The following is a 13,868-nucleotide window of genomic DNA, read 5'->3' as shown; positions in this document are numbered from 1 at the left end:
GACAATAATTATGCTTCCAATGTTATTGTCTTTCTGGATTGTATTTATCATCACAGAAATGGATAAAAGCAACGTTTGGATTATCAAAAGGTAAATGTTATATATTTTCGAGATAAGTCACTATATTATTTATACAGTCTTTCAAAATTATGGAACGTTTTAAATTCATCTTTCCAGAAATAGCAATATGTGGGTCTAATCTCTTTCAAAAAGACATTTTATTCAACGTAACGTACCGAGTTAAGAAAATTAAAAAATTATAAATTGATTTTGAAACCTTAAAAAGAAAACATCAATTATTTAATAAAGTTTGGCGTCTTTTACTCTTTATACAATGGAATATATTGCAATGGGTATAACCTGTTTATTGAAGTCTGATCCCCCCCTCCCTTCTCTGGTCAAACTCCCATTGGAGTTCTTTATAAATTGGAGTTAAACGGGGATCCCCCGTCAAACTCCCATTGGAGTTTAATTTAAATGGGGGATTGACGGGGTCTTCCGTGAAAACCCCGTTGGAGTTTAATGGATATGGGAGATGGACGGGATCCCCCGTCAAAATCCCACGGAGAAAGAAAATCTACAAACACTTTATTTTCTTATTAAAGTACATATTTCTTACAATTATAACTTAAACATGTGTATTTGTAAACATTGAAACAGAAAACAAAGCATAATATTTAAATTACATTTTTTGTAAAATAAAGGTAAAATTCTCCCGTCTGGAAAAAACTCCCGTTGGAGAATTGCAATTCTTAACGGGGGAGCCAAAACTCCGTTGGGATCCAACGGGGGATGGCAACTTTATCATCAAATAACTCTACTTTCCAAAAACATTTTTACTCTTTTTTTTTCAATTATATGTATGTACTCAATGCCCCCTACAAATATGCAAAATTTCATAACAATTGTTCAATAAATAAAAAAAAATAAGTTTGCAAATAATCTGGATTTGCAAACTTAATCTGGATACTGTTTTGACAGGAAATTTTTCATATTCAATAACTTATTAGATGATCTTTCAAAAATTAAAAAAGGAAAAAAAATAATAATTTGGGGGGGGGGGGTAGGGGGGTTGAGAGGGGGGTATAACGTGGGGTGTGGTCATGTATTAGACGATCTGACGATCTTTCAAAAATAAAAAAAGGAAAAAAATAATTTTTTTTTTGGGGGGGGGGGGATTCTGGGTTGGGGCGTAGGGGAATTGCAGTGCTGCAGCTAGGATTTGAAAAGGGCAGGGGGATTTTTTGTCAAAAGGGCACTTTGGACGCGCAGTATTTTGTCAAAAGGGCACTTTCAAGCGCACGGGCGTTTCTAGAATGCTTCCTCATGTATGTAATTTATATGTTATTAATGATTGTAAGAATAAATTATTCCCATCGTCATTTAACAATTCAAATTTAATGACTACAATGAGGAATAAATTAATTACAATGTATTTTAATAAGAGATTTATTCTGACTTCTGACCAAGTTTAGTTAAGCTCAGATGAAAACTACTTCAATTAGAGAGCGGACACCATGCTTGATCCTTGAAATGCACTAAGTGACCCCATGGTCTAGTTTTTGACCCGGCATGGCCCATATTCGAGCTTGACCTAGATATTGTTTAGATACAACTTCTGACCAAGTTTGGTAAAGATCGATGAAAACTATTTGAATTAGAGAGCGGACAAGAAAAGTGTGACAGACGGACAGACAGTGCGAAAAAAAACTATATACCCACTTTTCTTCCAAAGGGGGCATAAAAAATGTGGAGTAAAGTATACAAATGTGTTCTTTTTCTTTGCAGACTGACTTACCTATCAAAATAGTTACATAAACAAATATGTATAATTATATTGTTAATATTATGCGCATAAATAAAACATTTTCTATTTCATGTCAAATTAATTGTAGACAGCAAATAATGAAACAAGAAACCGTTTGAGACGGTTTTGTCACAATATTGCACTATATATTCAGATAAAAGGAAAGGTCTTGAGGGGCATTACTTTGGACAAAATAATACGATGGATGGTTAAGCAACTTAAAAATTTCAAAGGGCCATAACTCTGTAAATAAATCATCTAACCAGAATCCACTAATAACATTCGCATCTCCTCAAGGTAGTTAAGCTTCCCATAAAGCTTCATTGTATTCCAGTCAGTAGTTTGGGAGAAATAGCCCGGATAAGAATTGCACTATACGTACAGTTTATAAAAAATTTCAAAGGGCCATAACTCTGTGAAAAATCATCCGACCATAACCGGCTTATAATATGCTCATCACCTGTTGGTAGTGAAGCTTCTCATAAAGTTTCATTGAATCCCGTAATAAGTTGCTGAGAAATAGCTCGGACAAGAATTGCACTATATGTACAATGGAAAATTTCAAAGGGCCATAACTCTGTGGAAAATCATCCGACGAGAACTGGCTGATAATATGCACATCTGCTGTTGGTAGTGAAGCTTCCCATAAAGTTTCATTGAATTCCCGTAATAAGTTGCTGAGAAATTGCTCGGACAAGAATTGCACTATATGTACAATGGAAAATTTCAAAGGGCCATAACTCTGTGAAAAATCATCCGACAAGAACCCGCTGATAATATACACATCTCCTCTTGGTAGTGAAGCTTCCTATAAAGTGTCATTGAATTCCAGTCATTAATTGATGAGAAATAGCCCTGACAAGAATTGCACTATATGAGCAGTTAATGGAAAATTTCAAAGGGCCATAACTCTGTGAAAAATCATCCGACCAGAAGCCGCTGATAATATGCACATCTCCTCTTGGTAGTGAATCTTCCCATAAAGTTTCATTGAATTCCGGTCATTAATTGCTGAGAAATAGCCCTGACAAGAATTGCACTATATGTACAGTTCATAGAAAATTTCAAAGGGCCATAACTCTGTGAAAAATCATCACACCAGAACCCGCTGATAATATTCACATCTCCTCTTGGTAGTGAAGCTTCCCATAAAGTTTCATTGAATTCCAGTCATTAGTTGCTGAGAAATAGCCCGGACAAAAATTGTGCACGGACGGACAGACGGACTGACGAAGCGGCGACTATATGCTCCTCCCCCCCCCCAATTTTAGGGGGGAGCATAAAATGTCAAATTAACATGGATAATAGAAAATATTGTGAAATGCTTTATTTATAAATTAGAAACTAGATCACTTTTCTGCAATGATTGCAAGTTTCCATGACTCATTGAGGAATAAACCATGAAAGATGTTAGTTTTGAAATTTATATAGTTATTGGAAACAACTACATTAAATTTAAATATCAAAGCTTTTTTTTATATAATTGTTTATGTACCGGTAAAACACCACTTCATTCGTAAGAATGTCATTTGAGCCTAGATGAAGATACAGCTGTTGAACATCCATCTTCCTCCGCAAGTCTCTCAACAATGCATGGCATAAACGATTGCAAGAAAATTTGGCACCTCTGAAAACAGAGTTAGCGAATGTCTGTGTAAATAAATCACAAATATACTATGAATGAATACACAAGGAAAATGCATGCTTTGCCTCGGGATTAAAATGAAAAGTTTGCAAGTACAATTCCCTACAATCTGTAAAATATTCCACACGCTTAAATAAAATATATAACCATGCAAATTGGTTAGAAAACGCAATCATTGCACATCAGCATAATACGTTTAACTTTAAATTGATGACCAATATTGTAATCATACGAAGCTTAGGACTTGAAATTTGAACTGTTTAAGTATAAAGAAATGAAATAATTACATCATTTATAGAAACTATGAGTATCACGTTTAAATGGTGGCGTTTCGTGTTTTCTCAAAAATGTTTACAAAAACAGTAAACATTTAAACGACTGTTGATATCAGCATAATCCATTTTAGTTCATTACGTTACAATATTGCATAACTTATTAAAAGCTGTTAAAAAAAGACTCGTATACATTTGTATCATGTGTGCCAGATGGCCCTTATTCACAACAGCGTAAACATAACAAAACGCCATGTACGACCTAGACGTCTTGAATATTTGACACACGTCGGCACAAAGTGCTCGGGAAAATTTTCCAGCTATTTGCTGCATGATCATGCCCCGAATTGTCTTGAACATTGGACGTGCGTCAGCACAACCTGCATGAGAAAATTTTCCCGACATTTATTCATCTGCATTCATTTTTAATTTAATAAACAGATACTCGTTTTTATGTACATCTTGTTAGGTAGAAAACAATAAAAAATTTACACAGGTGTAGTCTTATTGAAGAAATGTGGGAACAATATTAATTCGTCTTTGTTATAAAATACTACGGCATGTAAGTAGAAAACTTGTACCCAATGATTCGACAATGGCAAGATCAGTTGGTTTTAATATGACGTCATTGCGCAAATGGGTTATGATCTGAATATAACTTCTGGAAATAATTATTACTTTCAGTTTGGAAATGCGATGTCAATGACGCTTTTATAACTGACATATGGATACCGTTTAAACGGTAACCTTTTGTTGATTTCATTAATCATTTCGTTTTAACGTTTAGAAAAATGCGTACATGTGATACCATTAATAGAAACAAACCTGAAACTGTAATAACTGTTCTACACCATTTTCATTACATATTCTCACCAGAGATTGGCAGAGCGACTCTGGTCCCTGGCCGTCTTTACCTTATATGGTAATCATAACCATATATGTCACAACACAAACATCTATAAATAAACGTTATGAATGAGTGTAATATGACCATATATGAAGAAAGCGTAATCAAATAACGTGCGAGGGGTACCGAATGGAGAAACAATAAAAAACATCGTTTGAATAATCTCCCCTTCTGCTCGTCTTTCGCATGAGACGTTAAACCGAGGTGCAGTGTACTAGGTGCTATACCGGGCACTAAAAGACCCAGGGTCACCTCTGGAACGGGGTGTCTCCTGTATCTTGCACTATCCCCCGTAACCAACTAACACGTCTTTCTGGGGGCGATGGCCATATGGGAGACAATCCCGGTGCACTCGATAAAAAACAACAACAACATCTCCCCTTCTGATTGCCCACGAGCTTTCAAACGGTTGAGATCCGGTATTGTATACGTTTGTGACATTGTTTTGAGATCAAGAAGTCATTTCGGCGCTTATATATTTCAGTTTTGTTTTTGAACTTGCAATAGCTATCTTTTAATTGTGATTTGGTGTATTTCGACGTTGTAAAGTGTATAATTCAAAGTGGCATTCATTTTCGCGACCTAGTCCTAGTAACTCGGTGTGAGTGAACGAAGGATTTGTGTTTACTTTTCACCTTAAGTTCAACTGTGTGTGTTTTATTACCCATTTTGTGATCTATTAAAACACGTGCTTCGCGCATTTGGACACTTACAGTGTGTTTTACACTAGTGCAATTATTGACGCTTTTGATGTGTTTATAGTGACTGTGCATTGATTGAACACTTACCAGTGGATTGCAATTTTGAGTGACACTTTAATACTAATTATAAAAAAACAGTTGCTTCGCGCATTTGAACACATACAGTGTGTTACACACTAGTTCAATAATTGACACTTGACATGTTCATAGTGATATTTGCACTGAACACTGACCAGTGTATTGCAATTTTGACACTTATTTATTCTTGAAAACTAGTGCTTTTTAACTTGTGTGACCTTTATTTTTATTAAAGCGTGATTGATCTGTTTTGTTTATATTCTTTTTGTGTAGTTAGACACACATAAGACAAGTTTAGTCGTCCTAATTAGTCTTCTTGCAATAGTATTGTTAAGGTAGTATTTGGATTGTTAAGACTTGTCTTTTCATAATAAATAAGTAGATTTATTACGCAGGCTCTTTTGAACAGGATGCAGCGTTGTGTCAGGAAGCATTTTCCTTTTATTTTTTCAGGTGCCCAAGACAGGAGAAAAGTGAACCGTATTGCTGGGGACTCCAATGCTCATCGGATTAAGGATATTCTTCCTGACGATATAGCTGTCAAATGCCTGCCAATCTCTGGTGAGAATATGTAATGAAAATGGTATAGAACAGTTATTACAGTTTCAGGTTTGTTTCTATTAATGGTATCACATGTACACATTTTTCTAAACCTTAAAACGAAATGATTAATGAAATAAACAAAAGCTTACCGTTTAAACGGTATCCATATGTCAGTTATAAAAGCGTCATTGACATCGCATTTCCAAACTGAAAGTAATGATTATTTCCAGAAGTTATATTCAGATCATAACCCATTTGCGCAATGACGTCATATTAAAACTAACTGTTCTTGCCGTTGTTGAGTCTTTGGGTACACATTTTCCACTTACATGCCGTAGTATTTTATAACAAAGACGAATAAATATTGATCCCACATTTCTTCAATAAGACTACACCTGTGTAATTTTTTTATTGTTTTCTTCCTAACAAGATGTACATAAAAACGAGTATCTGTTTATTAAATTAAAAATGAATGCAAATGAATAAATGTCGCGAAAATTTCCTCATGCAGCAGCACGTTGTGCTGACGCGCGTTGAATGTTCAAGACAATTCGGGGAATGATCATGCAACAAATAGCAGGAAAAATTTTCCGAGCACTTTGTGCCGACGTGTGTCAAATATTCAAGACGTCTAGGTCGTACATGGTGTTTTGTTATGTTTACGCTGTTGTGAATAAGGGCCATCTGGCACACATGATACAAATGTATACGAGTCTTTTTTTAACAGCTTTTAATATGTTTTGCAACATTGTAACGTAATGAACTAAAATGGATTATGTTGATATCAACAGTCGTTTAAATGTTTACTGTTTTTGTAAACATTTTTGAGAAAACACGAAACGCCACCATTTTAACGTGATACTCGTAGTTTCTATAAATGATGTAATTATTTCATTTCTTTATACTTAAACAGTTCAAATGTCAAGTCCTAAGCTTCGTATGATTACAGTATTTGTCATCTATATAAAGTTAAACTTATTATGCTGATGTGCAATGATTGCGTTTTCTAACTAATTTGCATGGTTATATATTTTATTTAAGCGTGTGGAATATTTTACAGATTGTAGGGAATTGTATTTGCAAACTTTTCATTTTAATCTTGAGGCAAAGCATGCATTTTCCTTGTGTATTCATTCATCTAATTTGTGATTTATTTACACAGACATTCGCTAACTCTGTTTTCAAAGGTGCCAAATTTTCTTGTGATCGTTTTCGCCATGCATTGTTGAGAGACTTGCGGAAGATGGATGTTCAACAGCTGTATCTTCATCTAGGCTCAAATGACATTCTTACGAATGAAGCGGTGTTTTACCGGTACATATACAATTATAAAAAAAGCTTTGATATTTAAATTTAATGTAGTTGTTTCCCATAACTATATAAATTTGCAAAACTAACATTTTTACATGGTTTATTCCTCAATGAGTCATGGAAACTTGCAATCATTTTAAAAGTGTTATCCAGTTTCTAATTTATAAATAAAGCATTTCACAATATTTTCTATTATCCATGTTAATTTGACATTTTATGCTCCCCCCTAAAATTTAGGGGGGAGCATGTAGTCGCCGCTTCGTCAGTCCGTCTGTCAGTCCGTGAATAATTTTTGTTATGGCCATTTGAAATTTTCCATTGTACATATAGTGCAATTCTTGTCCGAGCTATTTCTCAGGAACTTATGACATGAATTCAATTAAACTTTATGGGAAGCTTCACTACCAAGAGAAGATGTGCATATTATCAGCCGGTTTTGGTCGGATGATTTTTCACAAAGTTATGGCCCTTTGAAATTTTCCATTAACTGTACAAATAGTGCAATTCTTGTCCGGGCTATTACTCAGCCACTAATGACCGGAATTCAATTAAACTTTATGGGAAGCTTCACTACCAAGAGGAGATGTGCATATTATCAGCGGGTTCTGGTCGGATGATTTTTCACAGATTTATGGCCCTTTGAAATTTTCCATTAACTGTACATATGATATAGTGCAATTCTTGTCCGGGCTATTTCTCAGCAACTAATGACCGGAATTCAATGAAACTTTATGGGAAGCTTCACTACCAAGAGGAGATGTGCATATTATCAGCCAGTTCTGGTCGGATGATTTTTTAAAGAGTTATGGCCCTTTGAAATTTACCATTAACTGTAAATATAGTGCAATTCTTGTCCGGGCTATTTCTCAGCAACTAATAACCGGAATTTAATGAAACTTTATGGGAAGCGCCACTACCAAGAGGAGATGTGCATATTATCAACCGGTTCTGGTCGGATGATTTTTCACAGAGTTATGGCCCTTTGAAATTTTCCATTGTACATATAGTGCAATTCTTGTCCGAGCTATTTCTCAGCAACTTATTATTACGGGAATTCAATGAAAGTTTATGGGAAGCTTCACTACCAACAGGAGATGTGCATATTATCAGCCGGTTATGGTCGGATGATTTTCCACAGAGTAATGGCCCTTTGAAATTTTCCATTGTACATATAGTGGAATTCATGTCCGAGCTATTTCTCAGCAATTTATCCTGGGAATTCAATGAAACTTTATGGGAAGCTTCACTACCAACAGGAAATGTGCATATTATCAGCCGGTTATGGTCGGATGATTTTTCACAGAGTTATGGCCCTTTGAAATTTTCTATAAACTGTACATATAGTGCAATTCTTGTCCGGGCTATATCTCCCCAACTACTGACTGGAATACAATGAAGCTTTATGGGAAGCTTAACTACCTTGAGAAGATGCACATGTTATTAGTGGGTTTTGGTTAGATGATTTATTTACAGAGTTATGGCCCTTTGAAATTTTTAAGTTGCTAAACCATCCATCGTATTATTTTGTCCAAAGTTATGCCCCTCAAGACATTTCCTTTATCTGAATATATACTGCAATATTGTGACAAAAAAAACTTTGTGGAGCATCACCCGTCTCAAACGGTTTCTTGTTTCATTATTTTCTGTCTACAATTAATTTTAGATGAAATAGCAAATGTTTTATTTATGCGCATAATATTAACAATATAATTATACATATTTTGTTTATGTAACTATTTTGATAGGTAAGTCAGTCTGCAAAGACAAAGAACACATTTGTATATATTTTACTCCACATTTTTTATGCCCCCTTTCGAAGAAAAGTGTGTATATATTTTTCGCACTGTCTGTTTGTCTGTCACACTTTTCTTGTCCGCTCTCTAATTCAAATAGTTTTCATCCGATCTTTACCAAACTTGGTCAGAAGTTGTATCTAGGCGATATCTAGGTTAAGCTCGAATATGGGCCATGCAGGGTCAAAAACTAGACCATGGGGTCACTTAGTGCATTTCAAGGATTAAGCATGGTGTCTGCTCTCTAATTGAAGTAGTTTTCATCTGATCTTTACCAAACTTGGTCAGAAGTTGTATCAAGACAATATCTAGGTCATGTTCGAATATGGGTCATGCCGGGTCAAAAACTAGGTCACGGGGTCACTTAGTGCATTTCAAGGATTAAATATGGTGTCCGCTCTCTAGTTTGGGACTTATTTTGCATTTCTGGATTAACTTTTTTTATGCCGCCGAAGGAGGGCATATAGTGATCGCACTGTCCTTCCGTCTGTTTGTCTGATGTCTGTCTGTCCGTCCGTCTGTCCGTCACACTTTTTGTTTAGGTTTCGAAAAATGCTCATAACTTCTTTTGTCGCTTCAGATGTAACATTCATATTTGATATGCATGTGTATATGGACAAGGCCTTTCCATGCGCACACAAATTTTTACCCCATGACCTTGACCTTAGAGTCCGCGTTTAGGGTTTGAAAAATGTATTTTGATTTCGAAAAATGCTCATAATTTCTATCAAAGCATTTATTGGGGGCATACGTCATCCTATGGAGACAGCTCTTGTGTAACAATTTAATTGAAAATAATATACATGTTTTCTTATCTAAGTTAATCTCAAAGTTCTTGTTTAGTAGGTATTTATTGGTTAAAATGATGAAAAATAAATGTTGAATATATTTTTATGTTTCACAAAGTTTTATATTTAAAGGAGGCGCACAATCGGTGTCCAGAATGCAGGGTTGTTTGCTCCAACGATGACGCTTTGCTGAGCCACTTCTGCAGTCGCCATATCAAGCAACCAGAGACTGGAAAAGAGAGTAAAATTAAGCTGATAGGCTCACCAATGGTATGACTTTCAATCACTTACTTGTGTATGCTTGACAAGCATTTTATGTACAAATAAAGTAACAAAAAAGGAGGTCAACACATGCACTTTCCCATATAATGCTTTCTGTATCTTTTAGCAACTAATGACACGATTTTGTGTTGACATACTCAATATGATAGTTATAGCCCTATATAACTGGTATGTTCATTTTAGTTAATCTTTCTATTTTAATTAAACCTGTTTGTTTAGCTAGATTGCTTGAAAAACACAACCAGGATTATTTTTATGCCCCCGGATCGAAAGATCAGGGGTATATTGTTTTTGGCCTGTCTGTCATTGTATGTGTCCGTGTGTGTGTGTGTGTTCCAAAACTTTAACCAAAACTTTAACCTTCTTCATAACTTTTGCAATATTGAACGTAGCAACTTGATATTTGGCATGCATGTGTATCTCATGGAGCTGCACATTTTGAGTGGTGAAAGATCAAGGTAATCCTTCAAGGTCAAAGGTAAAAAAAATTAATCAAAGTGGCGCATTAGGGGGCATTGTGTTTCTGACAACCACATCTCTTGTTAGCATTGTCTTACCCCTGTTACATGCAATGTACATGTGGCTTATTAAATTGGAAACCCTGGTTTGCATGAGAATATTTTGCAAAACATTGTTGAAAAAAACATACATGTATACAAACTTAGTCATTACTGTTAGTATAATGAGCACCTCTATTTCTGAATATTTTGATTGGATGGTTATGGGCCTTTATGCGTGTGTCACATTTATGTATGTGAAAGTGTGTAATTAGACAAAAGAATTTTTTATTTTTTTATTTTTTGGGTAACAATCACTTATTTTAGAGTTATTTATAAGTAAATCTTACAGATTGCATCTGCTAATCATGAACTCAACAAAGTCAGCTCAAGGAAGTGGAAGGCATGCTTGGAAATAGAAGTTTCCATTATGAAGGCAAATTTTAGTATATTTCAAATTTGTAACCAAATGAAGTGTCAAGATCTTAAATGAAAATTTGATTGAACATTAGTTATCTGTCAAGAGAATCATTTTGAAGCGAATAAATTAAGTATTGCCTATTGTCTATAAGTTTATTGTGTGACCTGAACCCTGTGAGGGATATTACTTATTTGTAAACGCCGGTTTTTAAAAACGGGACGTATTATAGTTTCACCCTTGGCGGGCGGCGGCGTCCATAACAGTGTCCGTTCTCTAATTCAAATAGTTTTCATCCGATCTTCACCAAACTTGGTCAGAAGTTGTATCTAGACAATATCTAGGTCAAGTTCGAATATGGGTCATGCCAGGTCAAAAACTAGGTCACGGGGTCACTTAGTGCATTTGAAGGATTTAGCATTGGTGGCTCTCTAATTGGAGTAGTTTTCATTTGATCTTTACCAAATTTGGTCATAAGTTGTGTGTAAATGATATCTAGGTCAAGTTCAAATATGGGTCATGCCGGGTCAAAAACTAGGTCGCGAGGTCACTAAGAGCATTTCATGCATTTCGCATGGTGTCTGCTCTCTTATTGAAGTAGTTTTCATCCAATCTTCACAAACTTTGGTCAGAAGTTTTATCTAGACAATATCTAGGTCAAGTTCAATTATGGGTCATGCCGGGTCAAAAACAAGGTCAGGGGTTCACTTAGTACATTTCAAGGATTAAGCATGGTGTCCGCTCTCTAATTGAAGTAGTTATCATCCGATCTTCACCAAATTTGGTCAGAAATTGTGTCAAAATGTTATCTAGGTCAAGTTCAAATATGGGTCACGCCAGGTCAAAAACTAGGTCACGAGGTCACTTAGTGCATTTCAAGCATTTAGCACGGTGTCCACTCTCTTATTGAAGTAGTTTTCATCTGATCTTCAACAAATGTGGTCAGAAGTTGTATCTAGACAATATCTAGTTCAAGTTCAAATATGGGTCATGCTGGGTCACAAACTAGTTCACAGGGTGCATTTCAAGGATTTAGCATGGTGTAAGCTCTTTAATTGAAAGAGTTTTCATCCGATCTTCACCAAATTTGGGCAGAAGTTGTGTCTTAATGATATCTAAGTCAAGTTCAGATATAGGTCATGCCGGGTCGAAAACTAGGTCACTTAGTGCATTTCCAGCGTTTAGCATGGTGTCCAAAACCTTCAAACGGGTGTATCTTGTGACAGTTTGGCACTCTTGTTTATTACATTAAAAGCCACTCACCTTGAAATGAAATACATGTTAATCAGTACATATAGATGCAATTTGAAAGTGTGCAAAATTGTCATTAAATCTATAGCCTAGTTAGCAAGTAATTTATTTTTTTATATTTTAAAACTGAATGTATGATTTGTATACGTACATGTTCAATTCAAGAAACACAATTATTTTTAAGTTTTAAAGCACAAAAAAGACGGATTTCTACCTTGCAACCACCAGATATATTCTAATTGGCAAAGATAAAATATGTTTCTTATTTATGTCCAAATTTACTATGCCAGATATTTCATTTCAAGGTGTGTGGCTTTAAGGAATGTTTTTTTAAATGGGTATATTACCAAGATCTGCACAGCCAGGATGATATTAACCTTCAGAAGTTAAAGCTTTCTGAGAATTTTAAGGCTTGCCTTTTATACTTGAAATGATAAATCATTAACATGTTTTTTTCTTTAGGAACTTACAAACATTTCCCACCCACCATGTGGATCAAGATGTTTGGGCTGATGATTCTGGGTCGTATGTGTGGACAAGGTGGTCTTCATTACATCATGATGCAGCTGTGTATTCAACAACATGTTTACCTGTCTCAGCGGATGTTGATGCTCTTAAATGATGTTGAGTAAAATCCAGGACCGGTACTTTATGACAAAATATACATTGTTTATTGAATAACTATATATATTTATTTTAACATTAAAGTGATTTTTTTCTTGCATTTATGTGCCTTTTGTTACTGAGAACTATTTTATCATATGTTGGTGATTGAAACCAAGGTCAAAGATTAAGGTCATAGTGACTCAAAACAGTTTAATGGTTTCCTGTTGATAGCTCAAGAATACTTAGGTCTGTGATAATGAAACTTCTCAAGTACATTGATCATGACTGGCAGATAACCCCTATTGATTTTCAGGTCACTAGGTCAAAAGTCAAGTTCACAGTGACAAAAACGTATTCACAATGGCTGCCACTACAACTGACAGCCCATATGGGGGGCATGCATGTTTTACAAACAGCCCTTGTTCTGTGTTAAAATTATGTACACGTCTGCGTTAAATAAATATGTTCACATTTGAAATAAAGCTAAAAATGTGTATTGTTGTTATTAGTAATTTGAAGCGAATTGCTCTGTGGGAAGTAAAAGTACTATCAACCAGACCTAAATATGTGGGTAATTAGAGAGCACGAGAAAAGATGAAAATTAAGTTAGCTCAACCATTTTAAGCAATATTACTGGGTCACACTTTTTACGATGCAAAATCTGAAGGGTCCCTAGACTATGATGATTACTTACACGAGGAGTGTCCATTCATTGCTGCCGCATGTTCCGATCAGTAACACATTAACGCTTGTTTCGTTAAAGCAAGTCGTATATTTACGTTTATAAATATTTAAATAGAAAATAAAGGTTTAATTGTCGCATATCCACCGCATGATGTGTTTCTTATTAAGTGCACGTATATTCAAACCGAACAATTTTGTCCTTATATTAAAATATACTACATGTGATCATATGTGGCCGCACAAGGCTTATTATGAATTTATTATATCGCCATCGCAATGAGATGT

The 13,868-nt window shown here is 35.2% G+C and overlaps 1 long non-coding RNA gene across 1 annotated transcript; it reads left to right on the top strand.

Moving 5' to 3' along the window:
• Positions 1-5,022: 5,022 nt before the first annotated feature.
• On the top strand, positions 5,023-12,768 carry LOC127875428 (uncharacterized). Its single transcript, XR_008047410.1, has 4 exons — positions 5,023-5,050; positions 5,864-5,971; positions 7,141-7,267; positions 9,978-12,768. It is a non-coding gene; the product is annotated as an uncharacterized LOC127875428 (long non-coding RNA).
• Positions 12,769-13,868: the final 1,100 nt, after the last annotated feature.

This window comes from Dreissena polymorpha, chromosome 3 (genome assembly GCF_020536995.1).
Source record: "Dreissena polymorpha isolate Duluth1 chromosome 3, UMN_Dpol_1.0, whole genome shotgun sequence".
NCBI lineage: Eukaryota > Metazoa > Mollusca > Bivalvia > Myida > Dreissenidae > Dreissena > Dreissena polymorpha.
The sequence above is the reverse complement of the archived record's forward strand: the minus strand, read 5'-3'. Positions and strand labels throughout refer to the sequence as shown.